The sequence below is a fragment of the Acinonyx jubatus genome, chromosome E3 (genome assembly GCF_027475565.1).
Source record: "Acinonyx jubatus isolate Ajub_Pintada_27869175 chromosome E3, VMU_Ajub_asm_v1.0, whole genome shotgun sequence".
NCBI lineage: Eukaryota > Metazoa > Chordata > Mammalia > Carnivora > Felidae > Acinonyx > Acinonyx jubatus.
Window position 1 is genome coordinate 5,790,331 of NC_069398.1, and position 18,456 is coordinate 5,808,786.

General features: G+C 51.9%; 1 protein-coding gene and 1 non-coding gene across 5 annotated transcripts in view; one reads left to right on the forward strand and one right to left on the reverse strand.

Annotated features, from left to right (window-relative positions):
* Positions 1-18,456, forward strand: part of SNX29 (sorting nexin 29) — a 496,622-nt gene that overhangs the window by 231,610 nt on the left and 246,556 nt on the right. The gene's annotated exons all lie outside the window — the stretch shown is intronic.
* LOC113595030 (U6 spliceosomal RNA) lies at positions 2,895-3,001 on the reverse strand. The gene has a single exon (XR_003415503.1). It is a non-coding gene; the product is annotated as a U6 spliceosomal RNA (small nuclear RNA).

Sequence of the window (18,456 nt, forward strand, 5' to 3'; positions counted from 1 at the left end):
TCACTGGTGGGCTCAAGAGACGCCTCTTGTCTGTTCAAGGATGCTGATGGCCTGTTTGGGCCTTTGTTCTGGCCCAGACACCCCTGGGCATTTAATTGGGTTAAACAGTTGTTCGGTTGGGTTTCGGGTCCGTTTAGAAAACTCCGAGGGCGTTGATGGCGGGGTCGGCTCTGTCCTCATGGATGTGGGCGGGATCGCCAGCCCCTGGAAGCCCTGCTCGTTACCGTGCGTGGACGGCATTCCGTGAGTCACGTGGGTGACGTCGGAGGATCCCTGTTGAGACTTTGCACCCAGTGTCACAGGGTCCCTTGTGGCTCTTGCAGGGCTTGGGTTCTCACCAGCGTGGACAGTGGGAACCCCCAGTAGTTAGAATTATTCTGGGAAATCCCTTGGGAAGGTATCATTTTGTGGGTGTTGGTGCTTCCGGCAGCGGAACGGATGGTTGATTCTGAAGTCAGAGCCCACACGCGGTGGCTGGCGGGCATTTAAGAGCTAGGTCGTTCCAGCACCCACACTCTCACACAATGTCAAGCCCTACAACCTCTCCTTGAGTAGGAGCCTCCTAGTGGTGGGGGCACGTGGCCGCCAACACTCCGGGGGAGCAGCAGGCCACGCGTCTCTTATGCACACGTCCTGGCGCCCGAGCTTGACGAGCGGAAACGTGGGGTGGCACCCGGTAGTGGTGTTCCTTTCTCCTTTCTCTCTTGGTGCGGGTCTGGTGTATCATGTACACACCGGTGCGTGCACCTAGCTGCACGTGCATGAACTGCGCGTTTGATGTCACTCTGGGACGTGTGTTGCACGTAACCACAGCCCAGTCCCCTCACCCAGGTGGTCATGTAGCTGGTAGAGCGAGTGCTGGGGGCAGGGTTCCCGTCTGGCCCCGCCGACCCCTGAGCCCCAGCCTTCTCCCACTCTGCCGCCTGGCTCCTGGTGTCTCTCCCGTGCCTGACATCTCCTTTGCAGACAGATAATAACTCCGATGCCTTGTGATGAGTTGATGAATGAGTAGCTGAGAATACATGGGGTTGAGGGTCTCACAGGATGGGAGGTCGCTGGGTAACCTGAATATGACCCTGGAGGTTCCTCTTGTCCCCTCAGGGTGATCAAGTGGGTCTAGCTCTGAGAGTGGAAGAAGATTCTGTTTTTTCCTTCATACAATCACATAAGTCACATGCGCTAAACAGAGTTTCTTGTGCTTCCTAGAAGCAAAAATCTTCCTCTCAGTACTGACTGGGACAGTATTGTGTAAATGAAAGATGGTTTTACCATTTTTGAGAACCCGTCCCCCGTCTCTGAGAATTGGCTGCGGCTGGAGGGAACGATGCGGGCGCGCTCGCACGGGAGGGTGGCTGGTTCATGTGCAAACACAGATGCGCGTAGCTCCAGGAGCCACATTTCTCACCATTTGTTACTGTTACTTAATTGGAAGTGACAGTTTTGTGTTCCCAAAAGAACAGTCACGTTTCTCCTTCCAGATTTGTTGTGGCAATTTACCAGTGGATCTAATTACAATGTTTGGTGGGGCCTCGGGTGGAGGGCCCACCTAAGTGGTAATCACACATTTTTCTTATGATACAGAGCACTGGATTTTCCCCCCCTTGTAAAAATTGCTTCTAAATGGTAAAGCTAAATTGAAAAATGTTGCCCTTTTTTGGGGGATCCTTTATGTGATGGTTGAGAGCTTTGGCCATGGAATCGGTCAGTCTCAGGCCGAATCCTGACGCTCTACCTTACTCGCTGCATGCCCTTGGCTGGGATGTGATGTGACCCAGCCTCAGTTTTACCACCTGTCAAATGGTGAGATAAGAGGAGCTCCTCAGAAGGTTGATAGGACACTTCCTTGTCTGTGGCAGACTGTGACCATGCTGTCAATCACTGACTAGTGTGGTGCCCGTCTCCCAATATGTGTGACTACTATCTTTTTTTTTTTTGATGATTGCAAAAAGATGGCTTTTTTATTGTTGATTATCTTACTATTCTTTTTTATCATTAAAATTAAAAAAAGTTATTTAATTTACATCCAAATTAGTTCATAGTGCAACAGTGATTTCAGAGGTAGAGTCCTTAATGCTCCTTACCCATTTAGCCCACCCCCCTTCCCACAACCCCTCCAGTAACCCTCTGTTTGTTCTCCATATTTAAGAGTTTGTTGTGCTTTGTCCCCCTCCCAGTTTTTATATTATTTTTGCTTCCCTTCCCTTTTGTTCATCTGTTCTGTCTCTTAAAGTCCTCATATGAATTAAGTGATGATATTTGTCTTTCTCTGACTAATTTCACTTAGCATAATACCCTCCATTTCCATCCACGTAGCTGCAAATGGCAAGATTTCATTCTTTCTGATTTCTAAGTAATACTCCATTGTATATATGTCCCACATCTTCTTTATCCACTCATCTATTAATGGACATTTGGGCTCTTTCCATACTTTGGCTATTGTTGATAGTGCAGCTATAAACATGGGGGTGCATGTGCCCCTTCAAAACAGCACACCTGTATCCCTTGGATAAATACCTAGTAGTGCTGGGTCGTAGGGTAGTTCTATTTTTAATGCTTTGAGGAACCTCCACACTGTTTTCCAGAGTGGCTGCACCAGTGTGTGTTCCCACCAGCAGTGCAAGAGGTTCCCCTTTCTCCACATCCTCACCAACATCTATTGTTGCCTGACTTGTTAATGTTAGCCATTCTGACCGGTGTGGGGTGGTATCTCATTGTGGTTTTGATTTGTACTTCCCGGATGATGAGTGATGTGGAGCATGTTTTCATGTGTCAGTTGGCCATCTGGATGTCTTCTTTGGAGAAGTGTCTAGTCATGTCTTCTGCCCATTTGTTTGCTGGATTATTTGTTTTAGGGTGTTGAGTTGGATAAGTTCTCTGTGGATTTTGGATACTAAGAAAAATACGGAAGCTTTGCGAATCTGCCTGTCATCTTTGTGCGGGGGCCATGCTAATCTTCTCTGTATCGTTCCAGTCTTAGTACATGGGCTGCCAAAGTGAGCACTACTTGTGACTATGTTATGATGACTTTGTCTTAATTCTTTCCATCTGCTTGTGTTTTGAATGACAGTGTCCACTTAGGTGTTTCCCCTAGCACAGGCCATGTGGACTTTTCCTAGATACATAAGGGAAATTTCTCTTCCACATGGTTAAAAGTATAGCGCTTAAAGACATTTAATTTTGTTTTTATTTTCTTCCTGCCCAAACCGAAACCAGTGGTTGAAGGTTAGCTTATAACCCTTGCACCTCTCCTGACTGATGATGACGGAGACCTTGGTCAATGAATTCTGAAATAAAAGTTGTTTCCTGCAGAAGCAGCTTCTGTTTCTTTTATGGGAAACAATGAGTTAGCTGCTCTGGGGGCAGGCTGGTTTGGTGGTCGATGGTGTGTTCTAGAGAGATGAGTTGGTTGGGGGAGGGCACAGCATTAGTCATTTCCTTAAGGTTCCCCTTTCTCATCTGTGAAATAAGGATCTTAGTCACAGTGTTCACTCTGTAGAGTTTTGTGAAACTTCAGGGAGCCCACAAAAGATAAGGAACACAGTGCCTGGCACATAGAGAGCACTCCATAAATGTTAGCTGTTGCGTTTTTATTTCTGTTCTTACTTTCCTTGCAAAGTTCTGAGGATGACTGAGAGAGGCACCCCACGTGTTGATCTTGTCATCTTGTTCCTTGGAGTTGGTAATTTGGACTGCTGCAGGTTAACACTGAAAAAAGTTTGGTGTGAAATCATGTGGTGCCTGATTTCGGAGAAGCACACAGCTCTTGAGGTCTCCAAGGACGTGGAGCTGGCAGACGTTGTGGCGTATGACCTTGGATGGTGTGAGGAAGGGACAGGATGCTGGTGGAGACAACTAATTATCATTAGAGCTAGTCCCTCCTCCGTTTTTTGGGGGGGGGTGTCACAGCTTGGGGGTCTTTGGATCAAAAACAGCGCTAAGTTGAGTTCTAGAGTCAAAGAGGAACCTTTCAGTATCAGCAGTACAGAAGGGCCAGTTTGTGATGTGCTGGGACCGATGACCCCGGCCCACCGTGGTCACCGTCAAAGACCAGAGCTGTGACGCATCTACTCAGGTTTGCGGACTGGGGTGTGGGTCAGGTCTAGCTCCGGTGAGGAGGAGCTGGAGCTCAGACCCGAAAGAGGAAGGCATTCCCCTTCCACACCAGGTTTATCTCGTTGCCTCGCAGGGGGAGAAAGTCCAAAGCAGGAGGAGGAACCAGGTGGCAGACAGACCGAGGAGAGGCCGGTATTGTCAGGGCCCAGGGTGAAGGAATGGGGGGCGGCCCAGAGCACCCCAGGCCTCACAGGTTCCGGGAAAGGATTTGGTCTTTGCTTTAAGAAGAATGGAGTGTCTTTCAAGAGTCCTAAACAGAGATCAAGTTGGCCTTTTAAGCTTGTTACATTGTCCAACTGTGGAGAGAGAATTGGTGACGGCCAAGGTCTGTGCCACTTGAGCTCTTGGCCCCTACAGCTTTCAGCAAGCCAGGTGCAGTGGTTGGAAGTTGGGGCGAGGACGATGGGAATTAAGGGAAGATGCAAGGATTTGGCCGAGGAAACGGACACGACCAGGGCTCTGTGTCTTACGTTTTTAGATCGAACCCTTTCCTTTCAGACTATATTCTTGGTACAGTCTTTCTGCCTCTGCTTCATTTCCCTATGGCTCGCACGGTCTCTTTCCTCCTGCTTTTCCCTGAAAATGATTCTTTGGGTAAAAATAAATACCTTCCTGCTTAGAGCAGCTCCTCTTCCAGATGAAGCAAATAAGTGAGTGACTGAAATGAGCAGTGACTCGTAACGAGGAAGGCGCCCATGGTCCGTGATTGACACAGGTGCAGCTTTTCCTCCCGGAGAGCCATCGGTTCAGTGTTCCATTTACAAAACGCGCAGCAGGACCCGCACTTCGTAGTGGCTTTACCCAGCAGAGCATTACAATATTGTTTATTTTCAGGCTCAGTGAAGGCTGAAAAAGTCCCCCTTTCAGGCGGTCTCCAGGCTAGGTTTGCTTGTCTTTTGATTGGGTTCCTTAGGTGGCATGCTTGGGAGGTACCCTTAGTGTGTGTCTTCAAAAAGAAAACCACATGTGATGGCAGCCACGTGTGTTTCGTGTTCCAGCCTTGCAGTTGTGCAAGAGTGACGCTCTCATTTTTGTCTCCGAGAAAGGTGGACAAAGGTGAGACCCACAGCCCTGAGCCCACCTCAGGTGCTTAAGCACCTGCTGGGTGCCAGCCCTGTGCCTGGGCTCTGGGATACAGGAGGTCCCTCGTGGGGCTTGCGGGAGGCCGGGGAGGGCATGTGGGGAGGTCAAGAAGTCTTCTCAAAGCGTGTCGTGGGCCGGGTTGGAGGGCTTGGGGAGCCTAGAGTGAATGCCCTCACCTGGGCTGGGGCAGGGCCGGGCCGAGAAGACTTCCTGTGGAGAATCTCGTAAGACAATCCCTGAAGGATAAGCTGGGCTTTGGTGGGCAGAAGTTTCCAGTTAGGAAAGGGCACATGGAAGGGCATGTGCAAAGGCCCAGAGGAGGATGAGGAAGCATGGTCGATAGAGGGACTGAAAAGTTAGGGTCAGGAAGGGCCGGGCACAGTCCCCCAGACACGGACCTGCAGTTTGTTACTTCTTAGGGTTTTTAATGCCTGAAGTTTGTGATGCAGAAGCCATTAACTTAATATTTTTAGTTTTTACTTTACTTTTTTTTTAAGTTTCTTTATTTATTTTGAGAGAGAGTGAGAGCAGTCGAGGAGCAGAGAGAGAGGAGGGAGGATCTCAAGCAAGCTCTGTGCTGCCAGTGCAGAGCCCAGTGTGGGGCTCAGACCCACAGACCGTGAGATCATGACCTCAGCCACAGTCAAGAGTTGGACGCTCAACCGACCGAGACACCAACTAGTAATTAGTCGGTGCCCCAACTAAATATTTTTAAAGAAAATTGCCGCACTCCTCCAGACCCCCTTGTCACAAATGATCCATGAGGACTTCCAGAGAAGACTGTTCGCGGGCCCCATCCTCAAACTTCAGAGTGACAGATTTAAAGGAAGGCTTTTTACCCCTCCTTCCACCCATGCCTACCAGGTCCCAAAGCATTTGAACTTCCTGTCTGTAAGCCGGAAAACTGGGAGGTCCTGCTTGAGAAATTCTGGGTTGGGGTTCCCCCTTGGTGACCTCATCCAGTGTCCTCTGAAAGTATGAGACCTCCTTGGTCTGCTTCACCACCCACTGGCTCTTTGATTTCTCGGGAATCCGGTCTTCCCCTCTCCAAAACGGGGGGCTGTATGAACTTGATAGGCTGGAGAAGAGAATTAAATCAGGTGCTGTAATCACACTCTCGTGCATGCTTATTACTTCTCCGTGAACATGGGCTCAGCCCTGGAGGAACCCGTGCCCTGGGTTTCTCGCCCCTGTCCCGACACCTGCCTCGTAACCTCCTCCTGGTGCTGGCGGCCTCCCCTCAGTCCTCGGGCGTCTCTGGGAAAGCTCCCTGCGTCCCCTGGTCACACCTCTGAGAGGCAGCAGCTGCCTGAGGGGCCCCGGGCACCCAGCCACTCGGAGCCTTTGGACCACCGGCTGCTCCTCCAGGTGGCACGGCGCCCGTCGCGGGGGAGCCCCTGCCCCTTCCACCTTTGTAACTGTTGCTCAGATCCACTTGGGCGCCAGCCCAGCAAACCTCAGCCCCGGCCGGCTTTGTCCTCGCGATCTGGACTGCCCGCTGGGGATGAGGGTGGAGGAGGGTTTGCGTGTGGGGTTCTCGGAATTCTCAGACCCACATGGAGAAGCTGGTGGTACTGGGGCTCATCTCTGTGGGTCTGACCCACAGGAAGTAGTCATTTGTCCGTTCAGCTGGTGCCCTCCAACCCTTCCACGTGCTGGGCCCAAAGATGGGGGGGACACAGTCCTTGGGGCTGTGAGCCTCTGGGGGCCGGGCATTCACCTGGAAGTATTTGTTTATTTTTTCATCCATTAATTCCTTTTTAAAAACACTCGTTAACTGGCAGTCATAGGCCACTCTCCTTGCCATTTGGGCTCACAGTGAATGAGCCATGTGAAGGTCCCTGTCTTGGTGGGCTTACCTTCTGGTTGGGGGAGACTCACTGTCATCAGCAAATAGGGTAAAAAAAAATGTATGTCCTGTTGCAAGGTGATAGTTGCTCTGGAGGAAAAGTAAAAACGGAGCGGGCCGAGGGGACCGGGAGTGTCTGACCAGAGGCACGCAAGGAGGAGCTTCGCTGAGAAGGTGCTGCTTGAGCGCGAGCTTGAACGAGGGAGCCGTGGCCAGCAGGTGGGAGAACATTTGAGGCAGAGGGAGGTGGCCTGGAAACGGCCTAGGGTGGGAGTGTGCCTGGCACATCCCAGGGACAGCAAGGAGTGACTAGGAAGGAAGTGAAATCACAGAAGGTTCCAGTGGCTCACCTCCTGCAGAGCCTTGTGCACTGCTGTGAGGAGGTTGTGTTTTTTTCTGTGCAGAAACTGGGGGGGGGGGGGGGCGGGGAGGGGAAGCCACTGAAGGATTTTGAGAGAGGAGTATCACCTGACTTAGTTGTTGAGGATCACTTTGGCTGCTGTCCAGAGACGAGCGTCTAGGTGAGAACGGCCAAAGCAGGGAGGAGAGCAAGGCGGTGGTCACAGGAATCCAGGTGGGAGGTGGTGGCCGAGACCTGGGTGAGCTCTGGCTGGGTGTCGATGTTGGGTGTCCAGGAAAGGATTTCCCGAAACTTGGGCGGTGAGGTGTGAGCGAGAGCAGCATGGGATGGCTGGGAGGAGCTTGCCCTGAGCAACCAGTAGCTTCTCCCTGCAGTTGAGCAGGACGGGGATGGCTTTGGGCAGAGCAGCCCTCGAGCAACCAAACGGGAGTTCTGGTGCAGACGTGCTGTGTTGGAGATGGCTGGGTGTGGGAGAGGAGACGGGAAGGATACGTGTGCATCCTGGGCTGGAAATACACATGGAAGGTGTGGACAAACCAAGATGCTTAGGGCCCCGAGATGGGATGAGATCCCTGGGAGAGAGAGTGTAGATGGGCCAGGACTGAGCGCTGGGGCCTTCCACCTTGAGAGCTTGTAGGAAGGAGGAGGATGTGCCAGCTAGGGTGACGGAGAGGCAGTGCCTGGGGAGGGGGGGTGGACACCGAGGGAGAGCGTGCGGCCCTGGAAGCCCAGTGAAGAACATGCTTGAAGGTGGAGACTGTGAACACCGGTGTCAGATGTTGCTGATGGATGAAATGAGATGGGGGCAGGTGACCTGTGGAATAATCCAGCGCCCGCCAGCGGTGACGTGGGCTGGAGCAGGTTGGGGAGAGCCTGGTGGGAGAGCGTTCAGACAGTGGGAAGAGAAGTGCCACGAGGACCTGGTTAGGCGGCTCTTGGAGGAGGTTGGCCGTGGGTGACGGTCCACATTCACGCCGCCGGGATTTGTGGAGGACACGCTGTGCCGCCGTCTATCTTAGCTCTCTTGCAGGTGATGGTGGAGGAGGTGGGCATGACTTGAGGCCTCTCCGCTGTCGTTCCAGCTGTCCGTGCCCCCCTGCCTTCTGGCCTGCTCCGCGGATCTGCGATGGCGGAGCCAGAGGCTTTGGTCTTGCCACCTGGCCTCCGGTTCCTCCTCTGTCTTCCCGGTTGTATTAGTTTGCTTCTGCTGCAGTAACAAACGTCACGGCCTTTGAAGCCATGTTAGCATGTTATTAAATGTCTGATGGTCACAAGTCTGATGTGGATCCCTCTGGACTGAAACTGAGGTGTTTGCAGGATTGGGTTCTTCTCCGGAAGGTCTGGTGGAGAACCCATTTCCTTGCTTGTCCAGATGTTGCGGAAATAATTTCCCAGTGATCATAGAACTTAGGTCCCCATTTCTCTGCCGGCTGTCACGGGCATTCCCACCCCCGCAGACCTCTTCCAGTCCCCGCACGTAGCCTCTACGTCCCCACGCCACCAGTGGCATACTGACTGCTTGTCGCACGCGGAGTCTGACTTCTCCTTTGCAGCATCCCCTGCCTTCCAGCCAGAGCAAGTTCTCTTCTTCGAAGGGTTTGGGTGACTAGAGGGGGCTCACTCACATAACCCGAGATAATCTCCCAACTCAGAGTCACGGAGGTGCTATGTAAGGTGACACATTCCCAGCTTCCAGGGATTCGCGTGTGGTCACTTTAGGGAGACCCAAACCACCGAAACCACACTGCCTACCACACTTGTCTCCGTGCGTGCCGCTAACTGGTTGCTCAAACCTGGGAGTCAACCTTAGATTCTCGACAGACTGCACCTCTCCCATTGTGGTCAGGAGGTCTTGTCTCCTCCATAACCCGCCCCCAACCGACCTCAAAGAGGGCCAGCAGCTTCTGCCATCTCACCGCCGTGAGCCTGGCTCAGGCTGCCACTGTGTCTTGTCTGGAACGTTGTAGCAGCTCCTAACTGCTCTCTTCTCTTCCAGTTGTGTTGTTTAGTCATCCATAATTCACACAACCATCAGAGCAACTTAAAAATAAGCAAACAAATGATATTCTAGAAACCCTGGTTTTGCTCGTGAGAATAAGGTGGAACATTCTCCCCGTGGTCCCTGAGGCCCCGTGTGATGCACCTGATGCCTGCCCTCTGGGCTCCTCTCCCCCCACACACCCTGTTCACCATGCCTCAGCCACACCGGCCTCCTTTATGTCCTCGAAGAAGCCCCCTCTATCCCGTGCCATAGCCTTCACTGTTCCTTTGCCAGAATGTTGTCCCCTGCGGTAGTTCTAACCCGTCTTGTCTCCTCGGAGAAGCCGAATTCTCCCCTTGTCTGAGGAGCTCTTCCCCATGGCACTTCCTCCTGGTTTTTATATTTTGCGTAGCCATTGTTACCACCGGAAATTATACCCTTTTTTGGCTCGTTTGCCACCAATCAGGTGCCAGTTCTAGGAAGGCAGCAGCTTACTGTGTCCTGCTCCCCGTGGGGTCCAGAGCATGTGACCCACGGCCACCACTCCACATGCATGTACTGGGGGAACAGACGAGCTTCTGGCGTAAGGATCCTAGAATGCTTTTGGAGAATGAGCTGTGTCTGTAACAGCAAAATATGCTTTCTTCGACTCGCAACACTGCAACACCAAACGTGTGGGGATTTTTCCCACACGAACCATTCCCCAACTCTGGGGACGCCAACCGGGTGTCCTGAAGTTGAATTCAATTCTGATGAACCAGAGTGAGTGCAGACACCACAGCCTCGGGGCCCATCCCAGAAGGTGGCCTCCGTTTCAGATGCCAGTCGCAAGTCCAAGGTCTCCACCTGCACTTTGGAGTGACTGGCTATAAATTGGAGTTCCCACCACCCCTTCCTCGGGTTCAGCAATTTCTAGAATGGCTCCAAGCACTCAGGGAAATATTTATTTACATTGAATGGTGTATAAAAAATATTAGAAGGGATACAGGTGAACAGCCAGATGAAGAGGTAGACAAGGTGAGGTGTGGTTGGGTCCCGAGCACAGGAGCTTCTGTCCCCATGGGGTTGGGGTGTGCCACCCTACAAGCACATGGACGTGTTCACCAGCCCTGAAGTTCTCGGATCCTTCTAGATTAGGAACTTTTGTGGGTACTTGATCACATAGGCATGATGGATCATGATGAACTCAACCTCTGACCCTTCTCCCCTCGAATGAGGACGGGGGTGGGACGGAACGTTCCAAGCTTCTAATCACCGCTTGGTGTTTCTGATGACCAGACCCCTTCCTGCAGCCCACCAAGAGTTACCTTATTGGAACATAGGATACTTCTCTCAGGAAATTCCAAGGGACTTGGGAACCCTGTGTCAGGAACTGGGGTGCTTAAGACCAGTGTTTATATGTCTTACACAGTTTGTCTGCCTTTCTACCTTCCTGGCCAAGAGGAAGAAACACTTTCTATCTGCTCATGATCCGTGGGACTTGTCATAGTTTGGGAGTCAGTTCGCACATCCAGCATCTCCTCAGGGGCGCCAAGTATGGAGGGAGTGGTTATTTTTTTATTTACTTTAATCTAATACACAGTCAGACACCTTAGATGACTTCTAGCCTCCCTTAGGAAGTTTCCTTGGTTCTCAGTATGAAGAGGACTTTATTCTTCCATCATTATCTGAATGTAATAGTCATGTATGAAGACACTACCATATGCGGACCAGAAACAGCCCATCCATGCAGAGAGAGGTAGATTCAGCCCTCTGGCTTAGAATGTTCCAGTTCCTTCCCTGGATTTCTCCTCTTGTCCCTTCCATCGTCGGCTTCCTCCAAATCTTCCTTGCTTTGGGTTCTTAGATGTAATTAAGATTTTTTGAAAGTTGTCAGGGTTGCAGAACATCTCTGTGGTCTTTTTGAAATAGCCTCCTGGTTTGTCATATATTATCACGTTCCAAATATGTCAAAGTCTGTTGCTCACGTGGGAAGGAAACGGTCAGCTTCTAGATATCCAGGGAATTGTTGAGAACACAGAGCGGTCAAGGCCAGGCCGCATGGTCCATCTGCCCCAACTTTGAGGGGAGGTGGCATGGGCTCCTTCCCAGTGTGGGTGGGATTGGTGACGTCACTGGTGGATTGGAGCCCTCCCTCTTTTTGCCTTCCATCAGCTAGAACAAGCCCTCACTATGTTACGTTGTGCTGTGGCCACTGCCAAGGTATGTCTCTGGCTTCCCTGGCCCAGCAGCCTGGGTAAGAGCCGTGACTGAAGGTGCTGTGCCTGGTGAGCTCCGCGGAGCCCCGAGGAGGGGATGATTGAGGCTAGCCCTGGAGGGTCCCTTGTGGCCCCTATGGGTGAGTGCGGGGATATGCCTGTTCTCTCAGTTCCTAGTTGCTGTGCATAGGACTTCTCTCATTGCTTACTGCACTGGTTCAAACTTCATGCATTGAAATCACCTGAGTATTTGTCAAAATGAAGCTTTCTGACTCTCCCCTCAGACTGATTGAAATAATTCTGGGAGTTGGGTCTTGGAACCTGCCTTTTACCACTTGCCACTCCCATCCGTCCCTCGCCAGGTGATTCTGATGAGGGTGGCCCACGGTCCACCCTTAGAGTCCCACCAATCTAATGGACCTGCCTGTGGTGTCACCACTTTGTCCACGAGCACCCTTCCCTTCTCCCTCCCTCCCTCATCTCTCCTGCCCCCTAGCTGCATTGGCCTCTGTCCTGCTTGGACCTTTGCTCTTCCCCATGAACATGGATGTTCCCTGTTCTTCTGTCCCCTTAGGAGACAGCTGCCACGTTGAGGCTCTTCCTGTGCTTCTCTGTGATCCCTCTTTTCTTTCCACGGTGACTTGACCTTGTAGCATTCTTGAGAATTGTAAGCGAGGTGAGCTTTCAGAAGGATTTCTTTTCTAAACCCATCAGTAGTCCCCCACCCCCGCACCCCATCTGAAACATCAGCTCTGACCTTGAGTCTCAGGGATGTGGATTTTTCTTTCCTGCCTCTGTTCTGGGCGTCCCTGTTTCAGCCTTGACATTGCCCTGCTGTGGGTGCCTGGAACAGAGACAGATTGTGAGTTTTCAACATGAATTGTGTGAGCGTTAAAAAAACAAACAAAAAAACTCCTCCCCTTGACAAAAGTCCCTTCCTTAAATCTTTTGTATTACTGGCTTTTGTTGACTGGCTGTGTCCTTGTGGCTTCAGGCGTGGTGAGTGTCCCGTAGCTGCTTAACGTACGTGCTGCTGTTCCCTGTGGGCTGGAGAGGTTGCTCCTCCGAGCCCAGGCTCCGGTCCCTCACCTCGGGGGTGCATGTCCCTGCCCTGCAGCTCTCCAGTCTGGGGGCACCGAGCACATGCGTTTCAGCCCTCTGGCATCTCTGTCCTTCTGCCTGCTGCCTTGGCCTTTCTCGGGTGCCTGGCTGCGGTGGCCGTGCCGTGAGCTCTGGTTTGCCGCTTGCCCCAGCGCCCCTCCTATCTTGTCTTGCTTCCTGTGGATCTCCTGGACTGAAAATGAACATCAGAACTGAAATCGACTCAAAAGCCTTCTGCTTGGTTTCATCCACGATGATGCGGAGGCCCACGGCAGTGAGGTGACAGTTCAGGGTCACAGAACACTCTGGAAATCTGGGCGGTGGGAACCTTTTGTCAGTTATTACAATTTAAGTTGTACATACCCTTTGACCAAGCGGCTGTGTTCCTAACCGTGCGTAAAGACAGGCACAAGGCTGTGGATTGTGGCAATTGAACTGGGATCCGTTCCAGGCGCTGGTGGAAAAGATTGTGGTTGCACCCTGTGATGAATGACGAAGCCCGTCTGCCTGTGCTGGCTCGGGGTGGTCGCCAAGGCTGGTTGTGGAGTGATGGGGGGTTATGCAGCGTGTGCCCCAACCTGTAAGAGCACACAAGCATGTACGTATGTGCACATAGAATCATGTAACAACAGTGAGGGGCGGGCTTGGGTTGGAAGGGGAGACCGTGGTGCTTGCTTTGCTCTATAGTTAGGCGTTGGAATTTTTTTTTTAAATCGAGGTAGAATTCACATCACCTACAATTTGCATGTTTTAAGTACACTATTGAGTGTTTTCTAGTATATTCACCAGGATGGGTGACCATCACCGCTCTAACTCCAGAACGTTTTCATCACCCCCAAAAGAAATCCTGAACCCGTTAGTGGTCACAGCCGTGAAACCACTTTCTGGTTGTGTGAGTTTGCCAGTTCTGGACAGTTCGTGTAATTCCCTGCTCTCCAAAGGTAGGGTGTTACTAGGAGGGCTTCCTTCAGCTGAAATGATCTCAGGTGGAGAGCATCCCTGCTTTCTGAAAGTTCGTGTCTTGCCCTTGGCTTTCACAGAAGACCTGCATCAGTAGGGTGACAGCTTTTCTCCTGTCTCACTGTCCAGATGCTTTTCACTGAAGGGGAAAGTTTCTCTCAAGTTTCTCTCAGAGCCTCTGCTAGGCTCCATCACATGAGTAGGTGAAAATGCGTTCGGCGAGGGTGTGAAAACAGTTCTGGTTTTATGCTGCCGTCATTCCCAGCTACCCTTGTGCCCGTGTTGTATATTTAGATGAGCTCTTGGAACAGAGATGCGGCATCTGAACAGGTGAGCATCTTTGTCTGGAGAGACCTAGGCGGGATGGAAGTTTCTAATGAAGAGGTTTTCTGTTTTGAAAAAGAAGGCAGGCTCTTACTTTGCCTTTGTTTTTAAGAACCTATCCTATCTTTAATGCTTGGAGTGGGGATATAAGATGCTTTGTAGTCTTGTCTTGGTTAATCCTCACAAGAGGTACCCTCCCCATTTTACAGAGGAAGGAACCGAGGCTCAAAGAAATAAAGTGATGTGTGTAAGGTCTCACTCTAGTTGGTGGCAGGGCCAAGATGTGAACCTAGGGATGCCCGTGTGTCTGCACACACTTCCCGTCATACATAATGCGTCGCCTGTTACTAAAAAAAAAAACCTATGTCTCTCAATCCCTTGGTTCCTGGTTCTGATCTTCAGGGATACAGATGAGTCCGCACTCTTTGGATAGATCACGCTGGCATGGATATCCCACCCTAGGGCATTCTTTAGATCACTTTCTCTTGGCCTGACTATCACACAGGCCCCCTGCTTTTTTGCTTATCTCTCACTCTTTTTTTTTTTTAAACCAGAGAATCCTCTGTGAGGTGGGTGGGTTTATGTGAAATTTTGGAAGAATTTGGTTGCAACTCTCAGGAGAACTGGAAATTTTTAGTATTCTTACACCATGAGGCAACCAAAGCCGTTAGGGGGTGTGTGTGCACATAGGAAAGTAGGTCTCCCTTGGAGTTGTGGCGCATGGCCTTGGAATGGGGACCGCCCTGGTGAGTAGGCTCCTCCAGATGGCAGGGACGCAAGTGTGGTGAAGGGGGGGTGTGTAGCACGGGGTTTTGAGACCAGACCGACTGGGGTTTGTATAACAGGGCTGATCATTTACCCTGTGTGTGTGTGTGTGTGTGTGTGTGTGTGTGTGTGTGTGTGTGTGTGTAATTAAACCCAAACCTCTATTTTCTCATCTCTGAAATGGAGATTTTGGGCAGCGATGTTCTGAGCCTTAAGTGAGAGGCTGCGACTCAACGTGGGAGTTGTGTGGTGTGTAGGGCTCGGGTAACAGGAGCTCATCTGGCTCTTGACTGCTGCCAGTGGTGTTGGGGCTGGAGCGTGTGGCGGAGTCAATGTGAGCGAACCGTTCCCGCACCAGGAGAACAGCCGGCTTTTCAAAGCCACCTTCTTTCCCAAGTATGAGGGCCTGGCTTCTCACGAGAAGTTCAAGGTTGGATAAGGATGTCTTAGCTTTTGGGGACTTCCTACTCCAAGATCAAAAGTAGCTGAATGGCATCCATGGTTCATCTTTTGCCCTGTCCCTGGAAAGGCATGACATGTTGAGTGCTGAATGAGCAGGCCCCCAGAGCATCTGTCCTGAGAGACTCCAGGCTTGTTGTCCGGGCAGGCGGCACCTGATTTGGTGAACCTGGGGCCACACGGGGGCCGGTGGCAGCATCTTTCCTCCGTCTCTGTCACAGCCCTGGGGTGGGGCGAGAACCACCGTGCCCCCTGTCCCCTGCCCCCTTCTTTCCCGAGTTCTCCTTAGCCTTTGGACCCCATCAATGCCTGCTGGACTGAGGACTGAGGACTGAGTGAGAACGTGAGCAAGATGCTCACTTACTCAGCTGCTGACGGGGATGGACAGGCAGCATGTGGCAGGGGGAGGGCACGGGTTGACTTTTTTCTGATCCCATTGCTTGATAGCTGTCTGACCTTGGGCAAGTCATGGAACCCCCTGGAAGGTCATTTTGGGGGTTGTTAGTACCCACCTTGCGTGTCTGTTGTGACAACAGGAAACGCCGTAAAGTGCCGAGTAGCATGGCCGGCAAGGACGCGTCACGGCTCAGTGGCGAGCTCAGCAGTGAGAGCATCGGTGCTCCCAGCCCCGCTGAGCTGAGTGTTTGCCCACGTCGGGGTGGCTCCTCCCGCGGCTCTCGGGGGTTGGGCTCCTGCTATTTCACAACTGAGGAGACTCCGCTTCCAGGGCATGGGCGATCTCGTCCAGTCCGGTGGTGTTACCGTGTCTACACCGTTGACTTCTGACTTGAGATGCGCAGCCTCCCGTCTCCCTGCAACTCTGGACTCACACGCTCCCGGGCTCCTGCTGCCTGTTCTCACATGGCCGGTGGTTGTGCCAAACCTGACTTGTCTGAACACCAGCCCCCTGGTGGGCACCCGCCTCTTCTCCGTCACACCCGCCCTTTCCCCAGCTCGGTGAAATGATGGCCTCATGGGTTCAGGTTCCTGAGGCCAAAGATAGTGGTGGGAGCGCGACTCCTGTCTTCGCTCTGACCCCACATCGGATATGTTAGCGTCTTCCCTACACCTCTGGGAGTGCTGTAGCTGGAGGTTGTCGGCTAACTGCCCTCCTGGAAACAGAACGGCAGGTTCTGCCCTGAAGGGCGACCTGAGCTGTGCCTCCCGCCCCCAGGCCCTGCACACGCCCTCCCATTTTCCCCACTCGCCCCTTCGTGTGGCTGGTAGAATGATCTTTTAAAAAATGTCTGATTTTCCTGCCTTCTGTTCTGAATCTTTGGGGGGCTTCCTGTTTTTGCTCACAGTAAACCATCCTCCCCTCCAACCCCCTGCCCCCTTCTCTGTGGTCTCACTTCCTGTTCTCTCTCTCATCCGTTATCCTTCAGCCGTCCTGTCACCCTTGCTCTTCCTGGGAATGCTCTCCCCCAGGGCCTCGTATGGCTCATTCCCTCACTTTATTCTGGTCTCTGCTCAGATGGCATCTCTTTGGTGAGCCTTTCCTTGCACTCACACCATCATTTTCTCACGCTTAACCTCCCCCCACCTCCGGCTGCAGCACTTTTCACGACCTGATGCATTACGTAGTTCTTCATTTGCCGAGGCCCACCGTTGCAGCGTAAGCTTCTTGTTGGCATTCAGTTTCCCCCCTTAGTACGTGCCTGCAGGTCCAGTGTCTAGTGCCTGGCACGTAACGAATCTTCAGGAGCTAGTTGTTGCATGAAGAAATAAAAGACTTGCCCAGGGTCACTGCCTGGGGCGTGGCGGAGCTAGACTTGGCCCCTGGTCTCTGATTGCGGAGCCCGCACTCTCACCATCAACATGCTCTCCCCTTGCCACAGCGGGCACTTGGAAAAAGGCGGATGCCTTCCTTATGAGGACCGTCTCCTTGGCTGGAACAGGGGTGGGTACCCATTGTCCTGTAGGGATCATCGTCGCTCACCCAGGAGGGACCTTTCTACTTTGGAACCTCCAAGTGTCCCAGATCTCCCATCACCCCAAACCTGGCCTGCTGTTCCAGGACCCGCACCCTTCCTTGTGTCCATCAGAACGTTCTGGGGAACCGTCTCTGAATTTAAAGTGGCTCCTTACCCTCTTCTGCCACCAGCGTCACACGCTGCTTGCATCTGGGGTCCTGCTAAGCTTGTTGCATTTGAAAGTAAAACAGTGGCCTTATCGTGCTGTTTGCCGTGCCGCTCTCCGTGGCGTTTGGAGTTTTTGCTTAAAATAATTGAGGCAGAAAACCTCCTGTGTTCCCCGATGCCTGCGAGTGAGACCCGCATAGCGGCTGCCTCTTTCAGATGACTTACCACAGACACCTCCAGACTGTAATGGCAGGCTGCGAGGAGGTGAAAACTGTGTCATGTTCACTAAGTTTAAATGACCTGTGGGTGCTCACAAACCCACAGCTTTTCTGGAACATGAAAAAATGGTTCTGATTGGAAGTAAATATCTTTGTGCTCCTACCGAACACGATTTTAGTTGTCTACTAGATTTACAAAGAAAAGGCTTACCGGTTTGGCCAAACATTCCCGTTTGGAGTCTCGCTTCTATAATTAGGCCATGGTGGAAATACAAGAGAAAATGGCGGACCTCTCAGAGTGGACGCATGTAAACCAAGTGTAGGTTGTCCTGTGAATGATGTGGATGTTAACCGGGTTGCCTGGGCTGATGGGGCGTCTCCTCTACCGTGCACATTACATAGATCTCTCCCCCTCTGGCACAAGCATACGATGGCCAGACCCCCCGGTGCCTGGAGGCTGCAGTGAGATGACGCATTGGAAGGTGCGTGGTAAGTCATAAAGTGCTGCGTCAGAGGAAGCACTGTCACTGTCGCATTTTTATGGGCACCTGCTGTACGAGGATGTAGCTCTCAAATTTTTTTAGCACATTAAATACAGTTCTTTCTTTTGCTTTTGGACCTATCTCTGTGCCTTGGCCTTTTGAGTATAACTTAAGTTCCTCATCCCAGTGGAAGTAGCCAACCACATAGATGGAAGTTTCTGTCTTGTTGGGTCCTGGCAGCTGCACTTGACTTGCAGTCCTTGACTGGGGCAGGCCGTGAAGTTCTGAATGCTGTCAAAGTAACTCAGAACACGGACTGGAAATGTGAATGATGAAATTGTAGATTTGAGACTGCACTGCTGGGACGCCTGGGTGACTCGGTCGGTTAAGCGTCCAACTCTTGATTTCAGCTCAGGTCATGATCTCACCATTGTAGGCTCGAGCCCCGAGTTGGGCTCTGCAGTGACAGCACAGAGACTGC